Below are 18081 nucleotides of genomic sequence, written 5' to 3'. Positions count from 1 at the left end.
TATCTCATCAATAATGCTACTTTTTGGTCATGCCAGCAGCTGCTTATGGTCCTAAAACAGCTGGAAATATTCCGGTCTGCTCAACATAATTGCATAGACCAGTGAAACTGCTCCCTAACTTGTAGTCTGAACTTCAAGCATGACATTTAATACAGCGGAAGTCCTAGATAATCTGAGCTTGTGGTTTGAGAGAAATAATATGAATCTCAATCTGTACCTGTACATTCATTTTCTCCACAGAAGAAACACCCCACTCGTCTAGAGAGGTACACGCAACTTACTTCATCAGCCGTCAAAAGAAAGTCATCCACTGAAGGTTCTTTGGACCAACCCCCTTAATATGGCACTCCCTGCCTCAGCAGCCTGTTAAAGACTGTTTAGTGTTGCAGGGCTCATCTTCAGGCCAAGAAGAGCATGCATAGGCTCAAATAACTTTGAGAATCTGCTGCTTTTGCGGTTGTTGTACATACAGGATTGAGTCCAAAGGTCTTAAGGTCTCTTCCAATAAAGGTTTTGATAACATTCCACAGAAATTTGACTTTTTGCACTATTACAATACTTATAGGCAACTAGTTATCATGTCTTCCGCTCCATGAAACGCAAGTGAATGCTCAGTAGTACACATATGGTACTGTAAGCTGGAGCATTTTCTATTATGTTGGAAGGTTAATTAAATTATAAGTTATATCTAAGTTGGGAATTTATAAATAACATTTAGTCCATCTAGGACCTCTCTGTTTAGTTAAGTTATTGGAAATTCATCAATGTGATTGGATGTTGACATGTTATGTTTTGGAGGATCAGGAAGTGACGTTTTGAGTGTGTAAAGTAGAGGAGTGAGAAGTGATCCATTAAACTGTTCAAGAGCATCCTTGTCTCCCTCTAGTTCGTCTATCTAATAAGTGAGGATTTCACCTAAACGAACCCAACACAAAAGGTTACATTTTGGTGGCAGCGGCGGCGCTTTGGTGGATTTTGATATTGTATATTTTTTGATTTTTTTCACGGACCTGTCTGGACTAGCCTACCTGGCGAAAAAAAAAAAAAAAAAAAGTTCGGTATCAGCTCGATAATCCACGCATCTCATTGCTATTCCCTCCACTTCGACCGACGATTGGTGAGCTAGAGAAATCTATTTCTCTGTCTGCCGCCTTGCTGGAGAAGAGGACACTTGGATGCATGCAGCTTGATAGCTTATCTTCTGTTTTTGGTGAGTTTTGTGCACTTTCTATGAACATGTCTGAGGATGAGCTAGTAGGACCTGGACGAGAGGGGCGACAACTCCCCGCCAGCAGCGTTTTAGCACATAAACTGAAGATTGAACTCCCGCCCGTTTTTAAAGGAGATGGCACTGAGTTTTTCACTAATTGGTCTCGTCGTTTTGAAGTAGCAGTGCGTGCATTTCATTCCCCTGGGGCTGACGTCGAGGGTGTTTTGGCTGCTGTCTTGCCAACACGTTTGGCTGATGCTGCATTTTTATATTGGGACACTTTGCCACCTGCAACCCAGGACAACTATGCATTGGTGAAGAAACACCTTCTTGACGTTTTTGGCCCTAAACACACATTACCATTTTTTCAAACATATGTGAATGCTCGCCCACGCCGGCAGGGTGAATCCCTAGAGGTGTACTGCGCAGATATTACTCGCCTTGTGATGGAAGCTTTTCCGGATTATGACACAAATGCGATTGCAGGTGAAAAATTTTGCAGATTTGTCGCTGGTGTGGATCAAGCTTTACAGACTAAGATTCATGAAATGGGTGCAACAACCATGGAGGCGGCGCTGCAAGTTGCCAGTCGATGTGAGAGAGCACGCATTGCACTACAGCTCAATTCTAAATCTCCGCCACCTCCTACTGCTTCAACCCCTGAAAAAGTGGCCATGGTCCGTTCTCAACCCACTGAAGACCGACTCCTTCAAGCTGTGGAACAGCTTACTCTTACAGTGAGCAGTTTGAAGAGTGATGTGCAACAATTAAGAGAGAAGAACACATATCTCACTCAGCGTATTGAACCCCGGTATGATAGAGCTTCTGCCAGGGATGGGTCACAACGCCGACCACGTAGCCCTTCACCTCACTTTTACCAGGCTCAACATCGTCCTATGGGCTATAGATCACCTGACCGATATGCCCAGGACTCATATTACAGTAGCCAGCGCTCTGTTTCTCCTGTGGTGAGTTCACGTGAAGCATTCCATGCGAGGGGGTTTGGTCGACATGTTTCCCCAGAACATCGCTATGACCGGCAACACTCACGTTCAGACACTGACAGGTGGCGACAAAGCCCCAGTCCATCTCCATGGCAGTCTAGAGACACCAGTCCCCACTACAGACGTAGTGTTCGATTCAAGTCTCCTGAGCCAGAGAATTCAAGATTCAATGTGCAGGGAAACTACGAGTAGCTGCTGTTGACGGGCAAACATCAGCTACTACACCCAAGCCCCTTATTCCTCCAACATTCCCTGCAGCTGTCAGCACCCCCGAGTGAATCAATAATCACTGTATGTGTCACAGGACCAACAGCTGCTTTGCCTGTACCTTCCAACTATGTAGGTGTTCTCATACCTAATCCTGTTAGTGATGTTGTGGTGGCACACTCTGTCAGTGAGGTACATAATGGGTTAATTGTGGCTCGGGTCATGAATACCACCAATGATGAAATTGCACTTCATCCAGGCCAGCATTTGGGTGAGTTTTTATCCCTTTCTGCCTCTGAATCCACTCTCATAGAGGAGATGTGTTGTGCTACCTCATCCCTAAATGACACAGACCTACCCCCAGTGCAGATAGATGACTCAAATCTTTCTAGCTCCCAGGCTCAGTCTTTAAAACAGCTAGTTTAGTGCGAATGCAGAGGATAGGGGTCGCACAGGTAGGATCAAGCACCACATCCGTACAGGGGATGCCACGCCAATCAAAAAAGGGCATATGGAGTAACACCAGAGCAGAGAGCTGAAATACAAAAGCAGGTTGACTCCCTTTTAAAAGCAGACATAATCGAGGAAAGCTACAGCCCATGGGCAGCCCCAGTAGTGTTAGTTCGTAAAAAGGATGGGACATGGCGCTTTTGCCTAGATTATAGGAAGCTCAATGCTGTTACTGTTAAAGATTCACATCCGTTGCCTAGGGTGGATGATGCATTGGATGCCCTAGCGGGTGCTGCATGGTTCTCCACTATTGACCTTCAGCATGGCTATTGGCAGGTTGAATTAGCAGAACAGGATCGTGAGAAAACAACGTTCACCACTGGCACAGGGCTCTATCATTTCAAAGTTATGCCCATGGGACTGACAAATGGACCAGCCACGTTCCAACGGCTGATGGAGATGGTGCTCCGTGGGTTGCCGTGGAAGACATGTCTGGTGTACCTGGATGATGTCCTGATATTTAGTCGCACATTTGATGAGCACCTTAAACACTTGGAGGAAGTATTCACCCGATTTCAAGGTAGTGGTCTGAAATTGAATCCTGCTAAATGTTCCCTTGCCAGAGATCATGTCCGGTTTTTAGGTCATGTTGTGTCCAAGCATGGTATTCAACCAGACCTTAAGAATGTGGAGAGTGTTAGAGACTGGCCGACCCCACACACTCCCACAGAAGTCAGGGCTTTCTTAGGCCTCTGCTCATATTACCGTAAGTTCATCAGAGATTTTGCACATCATGCTGCTCCCTTGCATGCACTGACGGAGAAGAATGCTCCTTTTCAGTGGACATCTCAGTGTCAGGATGCATTTAATTTCTTACAGCATGCTCTATCCAATCCACCAGTGGTTTCGTTCCCAGATTTTGCGTTACCATTTTATCTCCATACAGACGCTTCCTGCTCCGCAATCGGAGCTGTGCTAGCGCAAAAACATGGCCAACATGACACGGTGGTTGCATATGCCAGTCATGTCCTCACAAAAGCAGAGAGGAAGTGGTCGACGTATGATAGAGAACTTTGGGCCATTGTCTGGGCAGTCAGACATTTTAGGCACTACTTATACAAACAGCCCTTTATTATCATCACTGATCATAAGCCTCTTGTGGGACTGCGCAAGATACCCATTGACAGTGACAGGACAGGGAGACGTGCTCGTTGGGCACTGGAGCTTGACCCTTTTGAATGGACAGTGGTTCACAGGGCCGGTCTGAGGCATGGTAATGCAGATGCTTTGTCGCGTCGGCCAGATGTCAGCAGACCCCCGCAGTTGCCCTCCCCAAGCAGTCTAGCTGCCCATGACCCTAGTTCTAGAGGATTTTGCCCTAATCAGGTGCATCAGGTGCATCCTATCAGGGCCTCTGATCACAACAATGTCGACCCCAAACTAGTTCCCCAAGTGGCCCCTCAGGCCAACGTCACTACAGAAAATTGTACTGAGTTTTCTCTATCTACTTTTGTCTTTCCGGTCTCAGAAGAGGACCTCAAGAATGGCCAACGCCAAGACAGTATCCTGTCTGAGGTTATTAGCTGGAAAATTGCAGGCCGTAAACCACCATATTGGTGTATGAAAAAGCGGTCGACTGTTGAGAAGGCATACTGGCAAGATTTTGACAGGCTTATCTTTCAGAATGATGTACTTTGTCGTCAAATTTATCAGCCCTCGCCTAGGTCAGTGTTACATCAGATCATCCTACCCCCAGCGTTACAAGGGAGTGTGCTTAGCTTGCTCAATGGAAACATTCTAGCTGGTCATCTGTCTGCTGAGAAAGTTTTGAAACGTGCCCAGCAAATATGCTACTGGCCTTTTATGGCCCGTGATATTCGTGAGTGGTGTCAGAAATGCATTCCATGTGATGCTAGACGCAGTCCATCACCACAACTTAGGGCACCGATGAAAACCATTGTTGCTTCTCAGCCACTGCAAAAGGTTGCAGCTGATATACTAGAACTGCCCACGACAGGTCATGGTAACAGATATGTATTAGTTGTACAGGATTACTTCTCTAAGTATGTCAATCTGTATGCTATGAAGGATCAGCGTGCCGTAACTGTGGCAGAATGTCTTTTTGAAAAATACATCTGTGAACATGGAATCCCTGAAAGTTTGCACACAGACCAGGGACGCCAATTTGAGTCTGAGCTGATTAGTTGCTTATGCAAGCTGCTGGGTGTTCAGAAAACCCGCACCAGTCCATATCACCCACAGTGTGATGGTATGGTAGAGAGGTTTAACAGAACTCTCATTGACCAGTTAGCCAAGGCACTTCTTCAGCAGCCAGGAGAATGGGATGAGTCTCTTAACCAAGTAGCTTTAGCTTTTAACACCAGCCCTCATTCTACAACAGGTTACACCCCATTTTACCTCACACATGGCCGTGAAGCAAGAATGCCAGTTAATCTGCTGTTGCCAAACAGCACACCCTCAGATACCCCTCAGGTTTCAACTGATGATTATGCAGGGCAGATAGCAGATAAACTTCAGTCAGCCTTTACAGTGGCAACACAGAACAGAGATCAAGCCCATGTTAAACAGAAACTTTACTATGATAGGCGTGTCAGATACGTTCCATATAACCCAGGAGACCTTGTGTGGCTAAACGATCCCACCTCAATGAGACAAAAGCTAGCACCACATTGGAAAGGCCCATTTGAAATACTTGAGTGTTTAGGAGGGAATGGCATTAATGTGGGTGTAACATATAAGATACATTACTTGTTGGATCAGGCAGATAAATGTCAGATTGTTCATCACAATCGTCTTAGGCCTTATACTTCAACTGCATCCAATCAGGCATACAAACCTCCTGAGCATGTGCATGATGTCCTGTTGCAGACTCCATCTCCATGTTCCACTGCACTCTCAGGGGCTCTGCCCTTTTCACAGCCTACATCAACGTGGGCCAGAAGCCCTGCTCCATCTGCTGGAAACCAGGATTGGTTATCCAGGACTAAAGCCCCCCCAGCTTCAGTGGGCCAGCTCCAATTACCCCCAGCCCAGGGCCCCAGGACCTCGGAGGGCCCTCTTCGGTCCCAGGCCCAAGCCTCCCCTAATGACATCTCATGTCCACAACAGGCACCAGTTTCCCCACCCCCTATTACTATTGCCAAAGCTGCTGTGACTGTTCCTGTCACCAAGCCTACTATGACCCGGGAGCCTGCGTCTCCTCCCCCTGTTCCCGTCACTGCCCCTACTGCAACCCGAGAGCGACGGCCAGTCAAACCGCCAAGCTACTTGTCGGACTACATACGGAAGTAGGACTGTTATTGTTGCTCACACCCATGCTGAACATTGGTTTTCATGTTTTGTTTCAGTGTGCATATGCCACGGGAGATATTCTCACACATGTACTCTACCAACCGTTATGTGTATCCATTTACTGTGATTGGAAACGGGGACGTTTCTTTTCCGGGGAGGGGGAATAAATGTAAGCTGGAGCATTTTCTATTATGTTGGAAGGTTAATTAAATTATAAGTTATATCTAAGTTGGGAATTTATAAATAACATTTAGTCCATCTAGGACTTCTCTGTTTAGTTAAGTTATTGGAAATTCATCAATGTGATTGGATGTTGACATGTTATGTTTTGGAGGATCAGGAAGTGACGTTTTGAGTGTGGAAAGTAGAGGAGTGAGAAGTGATCCACTAAACTGTTCAAGAGCATCCTTGTCTCCCTCCAGTTCGTCTATCTAATAAGTGAGGATTTCACCTAAACGAACCCAACACAAAAGGTTACAGTACTTTACTGTATTTGCATATATAAAATGTGATAATTTTCAATGGGCATACAGTATATGCAGCTGAAACGGGTAGCCTAGTGCATCCCACATTTTTAAACATAACATTTTAATATAACATTAGTCATTATGGCCTTTAGAAAATGTGGGGGGGGGGGGGGGGGGGTAGTGCACTATAGGCCTCTGAGTCGCGGCTTAAGAGTTTGTCCTTAATGGAATTTTTTTCCCCCTTACATTACTTTTACTTTTATACTTTAAGTAGTTTTGAAACCAAGTACTTTTACACTTTTACTTAAGTAAAAAGCTTGAGTTGATACTTCAACTTCTACAGATGTCTTTTTAAACCCTAGTATCTATACTTCTACTAGAGTAATGAATGTGAATATTTTTGACACCTCTGCGCCAATTTGCCAATTCCCCACACAGTGATATGATAGATACTGTAATAGAAAACCGCTTCGTGGCCCAGATGATTTTACATTTTTTTTTAAGTGCTCGTGCCGCCCCCCACGTGTCATGAAAAAGTGCCGCCCCGGGTTACTGCCCGGTTCGCCTGTGCCCAAAACCGCCCCTGGTCAGAGACGCACCACATGGTTATCCCTGCTAAAAAATAGTTTTGGCGCCAGGGAACGCTAAACTTCTATCTAAATAAACCTTGTGTGATGTGTTTAATATGGCTTCTCTCTCGTCTCCTGCAGTCTGTGAGTAAGCCCGTGCCTCTCTCTGACCTGCCGGGACGTGGGTGAGCCCAACAAGCTGTTGTTGTTGTTGTTTAATAAATATACTTATATGCAACTCTGGTAACTTGAGTGAATTTTCACCTATCAACCTTCACAAAACAATTTGGGAACACGCATAGTTGGATTGAAGCAGTGCAAGTTTATATCTGTGGTTTGCTGGTGGGGTAACATTTTGCAGGACAAAAACTACACGTAGCGTAATTAAAGTATAAGGTTTTTTGCACACCCAGTGTGTCAGGTTTGCTACATGTCCATGTCCTGTGATAGAGGATGGCGTGCTGGTGCGAATGCTGGCCGGGCGAGAAGAGCTGGACGTGGGCGCCGACAGCAAAGACAACCAGGGCCAGTACTTGTAAACTACAACAGCTATGATGATCCTGATGTCCCTTCCTGCTCTGTTGGCTCGCATCTTGACCATCTTTTTCTGAGAGGCATTATGACAACAGGACTTGAGTTTTAACCACTCAACTAAAATATGCTAATCAGAACAAAACTAAGGTACTCAGCATCTAAGACTGGAAAACACAAATTGAAATTGACTAGCGAAAACAAAACCAAGATCTGTGTCAGGTGTACATGATTAGTGATCAGGTGAATATGAATGATGCAGGTGAGGCGATTGGGAAGATGAATGAAGTGCAGCTGGGAGGGTGAGTGTGACAGGCTGCAGCGGTGTGTACATAAACCGTTTAACAGGGGGGCATGGCCGGAGCAGAGTTCAGTGCAGACGTTACAGTTGAGTTAATATTATTAGGTTACATACACTGTAAACCCAAACAGTTCTACTAACTTATTAAAATTATGTATTCATTACTTAAAACCTGGTATTTAGTTGACCCAACTTTAAATGTATTAGTTTTCTGAGCAAGTGAAGACGTTTTAATTGTATTGGAATGTATTTGTTTGAGTAAACATTGCCTGATAACTCATATTTTTTTAGTTTCATTCAAACGTGACGTCTGACGTCATCAACGTCGTTGCAGGACTAGTTCAGAACAGAATCAGAGATCTAGCGATGAGAGACAGAGACAGCAGACTTAATAATTGTATAGTATCAGTAAGACTTCTATAAGCATGTTCCTCCTGTAGAAGAGGAGTCAACCAACTTTTTAGGGTGACCAAATTTGAGTTTGTGAAAAAGAGGACACTTCGTCGCGGGGAGGGGCGTGGTAGTGTGTAGCATACAGATGACCCCGCCCCTCCCCCCGCGACGGAATTTTTACACCTTTTCCACATGCAGATGTCATGTGCTGTTGTAAACAATGCAACTAGTGGAAGCGGCACGGTGCTCAGTGTTGCCAGATTGGAAATTGTGAAGTATCGTATTAAATGCTCAAAATTATCGTCTTTGGAGGATAATTATCGTGAATCTGGCAACACTGAGAGGCCGGTCGACCAATGACAGTTCTCGCTACAGTCAGAGCTTGTGCTAGAAGGTGGAACGTAAGGGAGATACCCTTTCCTAAACTTGTAAGGGCGTAAAAACTATTTGTGAAGGACCCAGAGAAACACAAATATCCGACGAGGCAAAATCCTGGACGATTTTGCAATCACTGCCGGACGCATGTCCGGGTAAAAGAGGACGTCTGGTCACCCCACCAAAGGAGATATTTTAGTAATCCTGTCACTGCTAAGCGTCCTTATCTGGTAAGTAAACAGTGTTTTTTAGGTGTTTGTTGCGACAAAATTGCGGGAGCAAGTGAAATTGCGATAAGAAGTGGCGAATTTCCCTCTTTGTAATTATTATTGAGTAATCACGTTTTGGCTGTCAAGTAGCAAGTTCAGTTGCACGACTGTTGGCGCTGGCGGCTAGGAAGCTAAAGAGCTAGTTAGTGGGTTATTTCCCCCCAAATATGTTCATGTGCAAAGTAAACAACATTCAATTGTTAATGTTGAAAACAACTCATGTTCTACAGAAACACCATATCATTCATATCAGCATGCTAAGGTTATATGTAACTTTTTAGCAGCTAGCTAGCTTCTATGTGTTTTAATGGATCTGATGGATAAAAGTGTTAGCAGCAAGCTAACAATAATGGTTGAGAACTTCAGTTAAGTTCAGTTAATATTCTTTTTGCCCTGACAGCATTCGTGTTGCATATAAACAACAACCCGATTTGATGTAGACATATAAGAAGAGGAGTCAACCAAAGGAGATATTTTTTGTGTACAGGCATCACGGACTGGCAAGACAGCAGAGGTGCTACGGGTGATCCTCGAGGCTTATGACCTTCAGGTATGTCTAGGATTCACTGCACAACAGTGATCACATTTTGTTTGTTACTGAAACTTTAATATTAGTTGATACTATGTATTATTAATTGCCAGTTTTTTTGTAAGTGTTTCCATTGAAACTCTCCTGGTAATTGTATTGATGGTGTTTTGCAGGAGGAGTAGGAGCCAGATTTTGATGATGCTCCTGTTGCTCTCCTTACATCGGGCCCCGACCCCTTCAGCTGCGAGAACATCTTTGAATTGGGTGCAGAGGTTTTCTGAGGCATTTATGTTGTTGTTTGGCCTGACATATGCTTTCAATTTAGAATATCCCAAAAAACTCACGCACACCTTCTCATACAGAACCTTTTTATGTGTCTGGAAGACAAAAAAACCTCTGAAACCGTCCTTACTCACCTTAACAAATTATTTGTTGAAATAAACGATTTGTTGTTGACTTGTTAACTTTGTAACGCTGTTCTTTAAAGCTTTAATGTAATCTTTTATTTTGTCAGTTGTTTTACAAGAAATATAAATGATGTGATACCTCTTAAGTTTTTCTGATCTCACTCTTTTTAATAGAAATCTTACATAGATTTGAATGTTTCTTGTAGAGTAACTTTCAGTTTAAAGTCAGTTTGTAAACAGAACCAGAAAATCAGTATATGTGGTCAATAATTGAAAATAAGTAGTGCTCAATTAAAAAAAGTTAGCTATTTAAGTATTACCTACTCAGAATAATCAAGCGGAGTTAACTTTAAAAAAGTAAGCTTATTAAGTATTATTTACTCAGAATAATTAAGTTGAACTCTTTCACCAATATTAAGTGCACTGAACTTGATTTTTAAGGCTTAAAACTTAATTTTATTTTGTGTTGTTGAGTGAAAATAATTTAGTACATAGAGGTTAAAAGATTTAAGTATAAAAATATTTGAATATAAGTTCAGAGAACTTAAAAATTATGAAAACGGTAACAAAATAAATCAGTATAGCCGATGTATCATTTTTAAGTTAAGGTTACTTCAAAATAATAATATATGTACTCAAATTTTATTATGTAATCGGTTACATCAAAAGTTTTAAGTACTCTGAACTTGTTCAGGTTTACAGTGTACTTTGATGTTTGTTGTCTATGCAAAAATAAGTATTAGGCTACTGTATAGCAATTAACCTGTAAATAACGGCATCCATGTTTACAAGCCATTGTCTTTGAAAGGCAATCTCATTAATAATCATTGTGTAGGGACACTGGTTTCGGGGAAGAAACAGTTGCTTTGACTAACATTTAATAGTGAAACCATATACTACTGTAATAATAATGCTGTAATCACCTATGCGTAGCTAACCCCTATGTCTATAAGGTTCACCTTTGAAACTAGGTTTTTGTAAGGGTATGTTTATATTGGATTTAGATAAAACAATATTTGACTACATATCTTTTGCTCTCATGTTATTTTGCTGAGGTTTTCCAGAATATAACCATATATGGCACTTTTGCATCAATATTTGTAGTTAGGTGAAATATACAGTACATACATATCAAGGCATTTATATAAACTATCCATTCATTGAATATACAGCAAATTCTATATCGTGATATCCTGATAATGATATACAGTATATCAACTGACCTACATCAGGATATGAGATATAGCTCATATCGCACACCCTTCACGTCATTACAAAGGGTCTATAACAAAGCACCACATTTTACCTGAACTGCTCCGTTGAAGTGGATGTTCTGTTGATGGAGACACTCTTGATTTCTGTTTGTATTCAACTAATTCATGTGAAGAAAAGGCTGGACATTTGTAGTGGTCTGCCACATGAGTCTCACAGTAGGAGACACTGCACGTCTTACAGTGTTTTAGAGCATAATGGACATTCCCAAGGCAAATGCCACATGATCCTTCATGGAGTTTGTTATCCTCCAGTATTACACTATGAATGAAAATAGAAATATTGTCAATTTACTATCTTGAAGTATCTACAATTTCCATCAATCACATTCATGATAAATTGCACAAAAGGTTCTGCAATAAATATATGATTGTAAAGTATATTCATACACAATAGCAGTGACGAATGGAGTTTAACCTACGATTCATCATTATTATCTTCACCGAAGTCTGGCCCAATCGATCTTGACTGGTCACTACACAGAGATATCCCATCAGGCTGTCCGTGGCTGTTAGTGGCTGTCCTTTCCGTGAGTTTTCTAAAACAGAAAACACTTTTTAGAGATTACAAATTTGTATCTAAAAAAAGAAACAAAAAAAAGAAACAAACAAAAGAAATAGTAAATAAATATAGTAGTAGTAGTATTATTTCTGTCTCTGTCAAAATATTTACACATATTGTTCAAGAACAGATTTGATGCATTACAGTATTTACACACTCAATGGACTAATCTGCCTCAAAGTAGACTGTTTTTTGACAAAGCCTGCCAGTCAATGATTTTAGTCATTTTATTCTAACATCACTGTAGCATTTATTCTGAGAGACTTTATTCTGGGAGATGATCTATCCATGCACATGCACACACAGATACACACACACACAGAAAATACATGATTTGCCACCTGGTCAAATGTACTATCAGTGCATTTACATATACTGGGCCCTAATAGGGCAATGACCTCAGCAAACAGTTTTTATTCAGCAGTGACTACCCAGTAAGAACAGGCAGGGTAAGCACATCATGACCTTTGAACTCACTGACGAGATACACTGATAAGAGAGAGACTACATGAGTCACCATTCTGATCTGGAGTCAGGCTCTCTCCTCTGGTACGACCAGATAAACTCCCACAGACACACAGCACTGATCTCAGCACAGTATGTGGCCCCTGAACAGCCCTGCTTTAGCTATGGTGACAGGCTTAACCATAAGGGTCTCTGTGACCACAGGATAAACCTCAACCCTCTTCTCTTCCTCTGTAACTTCTTACTTGGTACCAACAAGTGATGAAAATCTGATAGATTCCAAACACCATGTTTAGAGTCACCGGGACATGAGGACAGACATGTTACAGTATGGGGTCACATGACACGGGAAAGGCAGGAAATCAGCACAAGGACAATATTATGAAACTATTCATAGTGAAGCCTAGTCTACTGGCAGGAGAAGATCTCCTGGCAGGAGCTTTGGGAGATGGAGGCATTTAGGCCGCTTATGATGTACTGCTGTCTCCCAAGAATCTTAGCCAGTGGTACGGAGAAGACCCGACATGCTCCCTCTGCCCGACTCCAGCTACACTAAAGCACATCCTGGTGGGCTGCAAGACCGGCCTCACTCAAGGCCGGTACACCTGGCGGCACAACCAGGTGCTACAGTGTCTTGCGGCAGTGCTGGAGAGTCGACGGATGAGCGTCAATGCCCTTTCTCCACCATCTCGTAGCCCGGCAACAACATTTGTCCGGGAGGGCGGGGGCCAAGCCACTCTCACCACCTCAAGACCAGAAACTGGACAGCTAGGTTGGGCACGGGACTGGAAGATGCTGGCAGACCTAGGCCAGAAGCTCCGATTTCCAGCAGAAATAGCAACAACAAATCTGCGACCAGACCTTGTGCTTTGGTCGGCCTCACTCAAGCAGGTCTATATCGTCGAGCTCACGGTGCCCTAGGAGAGTGCGGTGGAGGAGGCCTACGAGCGCAAGAAGCTAAGGTATGCGGACCTTGCAGCAGACGCACAACAACGAGGCTGGAAAGCTAAGGTCTGCCCAGTTGAAGTAGGCTGCAGAGGATTTGTAGCCACCTCAACATCCAGGCTTCTTTGAGAGATGGGAGTGCGGGGGAAGGCCCACAGGCAGGCAGTCAAAGACCTTTCCAGGGCTGCTGAAAAGGGAAGTCAGTGGCTGTGGATAAAGAGGAAGGACTCCGCCTGGGCTGTCGGATGAGTGATGGCATCTAGGGAGTGAGCCCGGGACGCCGGATCTCACTGCTGAACCCTCTGGAGGTGTCGTGGGTCAATCAGCTAAACATCGAAGAAGGAGGGCACCCACTTCATAACCCATAGGATGCCATTAATCATTCGACCAACCCACTAAGTCTCGAGTATGCAGAAAGAGATATTAACACCTTGTCCTACATAACAGATCTAAAATCTAAGAGATTATAATGTAAAATCTAAGAGACCATCAGTTTCCCAACAATGTCACTGGGACTAACAACATGGCAGCTTAAGTGGATATGGACTGAATATCTCAGCTTCCTCCTTATTAAACACAGACATGAATTTGAAACTAACTTTGACCATTTTCCTTTGTGGGCATTGTCCACCATTTTCACCATTCTCCAATGGTAGAAATAATGTCCCCTCCACCCATAGGATATGCACCCGTTCTGGGACTAATATTGAGCAAGTTCCTTGCTATAAATACCTAGGTATCTGGCTAGATGATAGGCTGTCATTTAAATCACATGTTCTTGACCTAGCTAAGAAGGTTAAAATTAAACTGGGTGCTCTTTATAGAATAAGATCTTGTTTTACTTTTGAAAACCGAATGGAAATAGTGCAATCAACAATTTTGTCAGTTCTTGACTATGGTGACATTGTTTACATGTATGCTGCACCCTCTACCTTAAAACTCCTGGACTCTGTTTACCATAGTGCTATTCGCTTTGTTACAGGAGACGCTTTCAGGACCCACCACTGTAACTTATACAAAAATGTTGGTTGGTCCCCTCTAGCAGACAGGAGGGAAAAACACTGTCTTTTATTTGTTTATAAAGCCTTAGTGGGAAAACTGCCTAATTATCTCATGTCACTTTTAAAATTAAAATCCATCTGTCATAATACACGGTCACAGAGCCTCATCTCCCTTGAAATCCCCCTTACAAAAACTAATATAGGTAAAATAGCTTTTAAGTTCTTTGCTTCCCATAAATGGAACACTATTCAAGTGGAGTTGAAATTAACCAAGTATTTGTCTGTCAACCAATTTAAGAGCCTTTTAGATAATAAGGATGTGCCTCAATGCTGTTGTTTTAAATGATTCTCTGATTAAATTTTTTTTACTTTATGTTATTTTATTTATTTATTTTTTATACTTAATTTCTGAGTTGTTTAATGTGTTTTTTTTTATGTATTTTGTCTGTTTCGTTTTGTTATGGTTTGTTTATGTATTGTTCTTCTATACTATGTAGCCTCAATCAGGGCATTGCTGCAAAAGAGCCCTGTGCTCAGTCAATTTCTCCCTGAATAAACAATGATGATGATGATGATTTTAAGGCATTCCACTTCTTGCTGTGTCTCCAGTTGCCTTTAGAAGTCTAAAAGTGGCCACCAATGACTGTTAAATGCAGCAACTACACCACAGTGAGTACACCTGCAGCTGCTGTCCCATTTGTCATAACTTTTGGCTATAATAACTTTACACAAGGCCCAAACTAAAGAATCGCTAAATATAACGATCAACATATCAACGTAAAGGATGCTATATCGACCAAATCAAACTTTTTCAGCAACTTGAAAACGCACCCAGATAGGTATCTGCCGTCCCCGCAAAACTCATTTAAAATCAACAATGTAAAACTTATTTTAAGCCAAAACAAGGCCAGTAACCAGTTCCCCCCTTTCTTCCATTTTTTTTAAATCAATGTCTGTTTTTTTATGTTTTTTTAATGTCATTCATAAGGTAAATGCGAATGTCCATGTGTCACGTTTTCCAGAGAGCCAAAATAAACACGGTTAAGACTCAGTCTACTTCTATGATAAATATATCAAGCACACACACACATTCACATTCACACACAGAAAATACATAACTTGCCACCAATAGTTGGAAAATAATCTCATCATTTACTGAAGTTTAAGTATCTTTCTTCTTGGTAGTCACATTGTCTTGGCATCTACCACAACAAGGATATTAGAACATGAACAGATGAAATGAAGCAGCATTTTAGAGGTTTATATTGCAGTGAAATATGTGATCTTACTCATGTTGTTGAGTGCCAGAGAAATTGATGCCTCTGGGCATGGAGTTGTCACTGCACACAGCCGAATCAGCATCGCCACGATCACTGCCAACACAAAAGCATTTTGCATTAACTTGTGTGGGTTATTGTCAGAGATTGTAATGGACTCCCCACTGCACACAGCCGAATCAGCATCATCATCATCACTATCACTACTGACAAGACAAAATTAATCTGCAATATCATGTAAAAAGGATGTGAAGGCTGAAAAAAAGCAAGGATTAGTTTCCACTGAAATCTGTGTTCCATCACTGAAGTGTCCACTGAATCAGTGTTTCTCATTGCTTGAAAGGAGATCTACAGAAGTAGTTTCCACACACCACAGCTCAGTGTTACAATTCTTTTATACAACTGTCTAGTTTTACTTCACTTTTTCCCATATCAACGTAAAGGATGCTTTTAAATCAAACTTTTTCAGGCACTTAAAACTTATTTTAAGCCAACACAAGGCCAGTAACCAGAGGTGAAAATATGACTGGTGTCTATGTTATACTATAATATGTTTCAACTTTTTAAATCAAAGTCTGGTTGATGTATTTTTTTTCACATGGATTTTAACGTCATTCACAAGGTCAATGCAAATGTCCATGTTCCACGTTTTCCAGACAGCCAAAATGAACACAGTTATGACTCAGTCTACTTCTATGATAAATATATCAGGCAGAAGTTAGGCACTGTGGGCGTAATCGGAGCACTTAGGGGAGAGTACGTGTAGCTGAAATGTGCTCAACAGTGAATGGGACAGATGAATGGCAGAATACGGCCCTTTGTGGAGTACAGATCCCACTGCAATTAACCTACACAACCAAAAGCCATGCAGGCTATTGGACAATAATGGGCATTCTTAAAATAAGTGTCAGCCAATCACAATTGTGTATTACACTAATATATGGCATTACTGAATGTAATGTAATATTTAATGTAAAGTGTTTTTCCCCTTAACAGCCAAATGAATAGTTAATTGTGATCACTTTGAACCCATAACTGCCTTTGATCGGTCAGCGGATTTTTAGAAATTAAACTTTATCAAACAAGTTTCCTGGTTGCTATGGTTGTCTAGCTGCTATGCTAGCTAACTAGCTAAGGAAACTTTTAAATAACCTTAAATGTTTAAATGGCAGAATTCCATTTCCATGAAATGATAGCTAGTTATTGAGCTGATGTTGTAGTCTCCTTGATTTAAACATATTATATTATAATAGGAAAAAAAAAAAAAACAGGCTGCCTTTGCATGAGTTCATATTCACACATATTAACATGAGTTCATATTCACACATATAAACATGAGTTCATATTCACACATATTAACATGAGTTCATATTCACACATATAAACATGAGTTCATATTCACACATATTAACATGAGTTCATATTCACACATATTAACATGAGTTCATATTCACACATGTTAACATGAGTTCATATTCACACATATTAACATGAGTTCATATTCACACATGTTAACATGAGTTCATATTCACACATATAAACATGAGTTCATATTCACACATATAAACATGAGTTCATATTCCCACATATTAACATGAGTTCATATTCCCACATATTAACATGAGTTCATATTCACACATATTAACATGAGTTCATATTCACACATGTTAACATGAGTTCATATTCACACATGTTAACATGAGTATTCTATCTGAAAGAGGCGCAGAGAGCGAGAGCGAGAGACCCATTTACACTTTAGAGTTACTGTGTCTATTACTACTGCAGGGCTGCAGAACGTGTGCAAAACCAATGGATGAACCGTGATTAATAACGTTGTGAAATGAATGTAGCGGTAATATCAGAAAACTACCATTGCAGATGCGGGATATCTTTGAACTTGCGTGAATTTGTGAAAACACATGATCTCGAAAATTCCCAAAGGGACTGCTACTTTTGCTGATTAGACTTGATTTATGTTCTTCACATTTTTATTTTGTATCTATTGCCTTATTTCATTCTTATTTGTTGTTGTTTATACACCTTGTGGGTGGGGGCTATGGTTCTGAGATGGGAAAGGAATAAGATGTTGTAGCTGAATTCCTCATTGGACAGTAAATTGGAATAAATCACTATTTTGCAGAAAAAGTTCAGAACTGTTCCTTTCAAAACACAATGATTTCAAAACTACATTCTGCACATTTTCTTAGGCTACTGAAGTGCCATTTCTCACAAAAAAAACATGTGTGCAGTACCTTTAGCAATAATACAAATGATAATAACCATCTACTTCAGTAAAAAGAATTAAACTCTGGCAGGTGTTACAGTAATGAGAAATACTATCTTGAATCAACATGATTACTTTAAATTAAAAAAAAAATTTATACTAGGAAGCTTGGGTGCAACTCGCGTTCAAATGATAAGACTCCGTTTTGATTGGTGGATCAGGAGCAAAACAGTATTTGATTTGTTTGGGTCAGTCCAGCCCCTTGCATTTCGCCACTGAGGGAGCTTTCACTAACCAGTGACAGGTCGGCGC

The sequence above is a fragment of the Clupea harengus genome, chromosome 24 (assembly GCF_900700415.2).
Source record: "Clupea harengus chromosome 24, Ch_v2.0.2, whole genome shotgun sequence".
In the NCBI taxonomy this organism is placed as follows: domain Eukaryota; kingdom Metazoa; phylum Chordata; class Actinopteri; order Clupeiformes; family Clupeidae; genus Clupea; species Clupea harengus.
The sequence above is the reverse complement of the archived record's forward strand: the minus strand, read 5'-3'. Positions refer to the sequence as shown.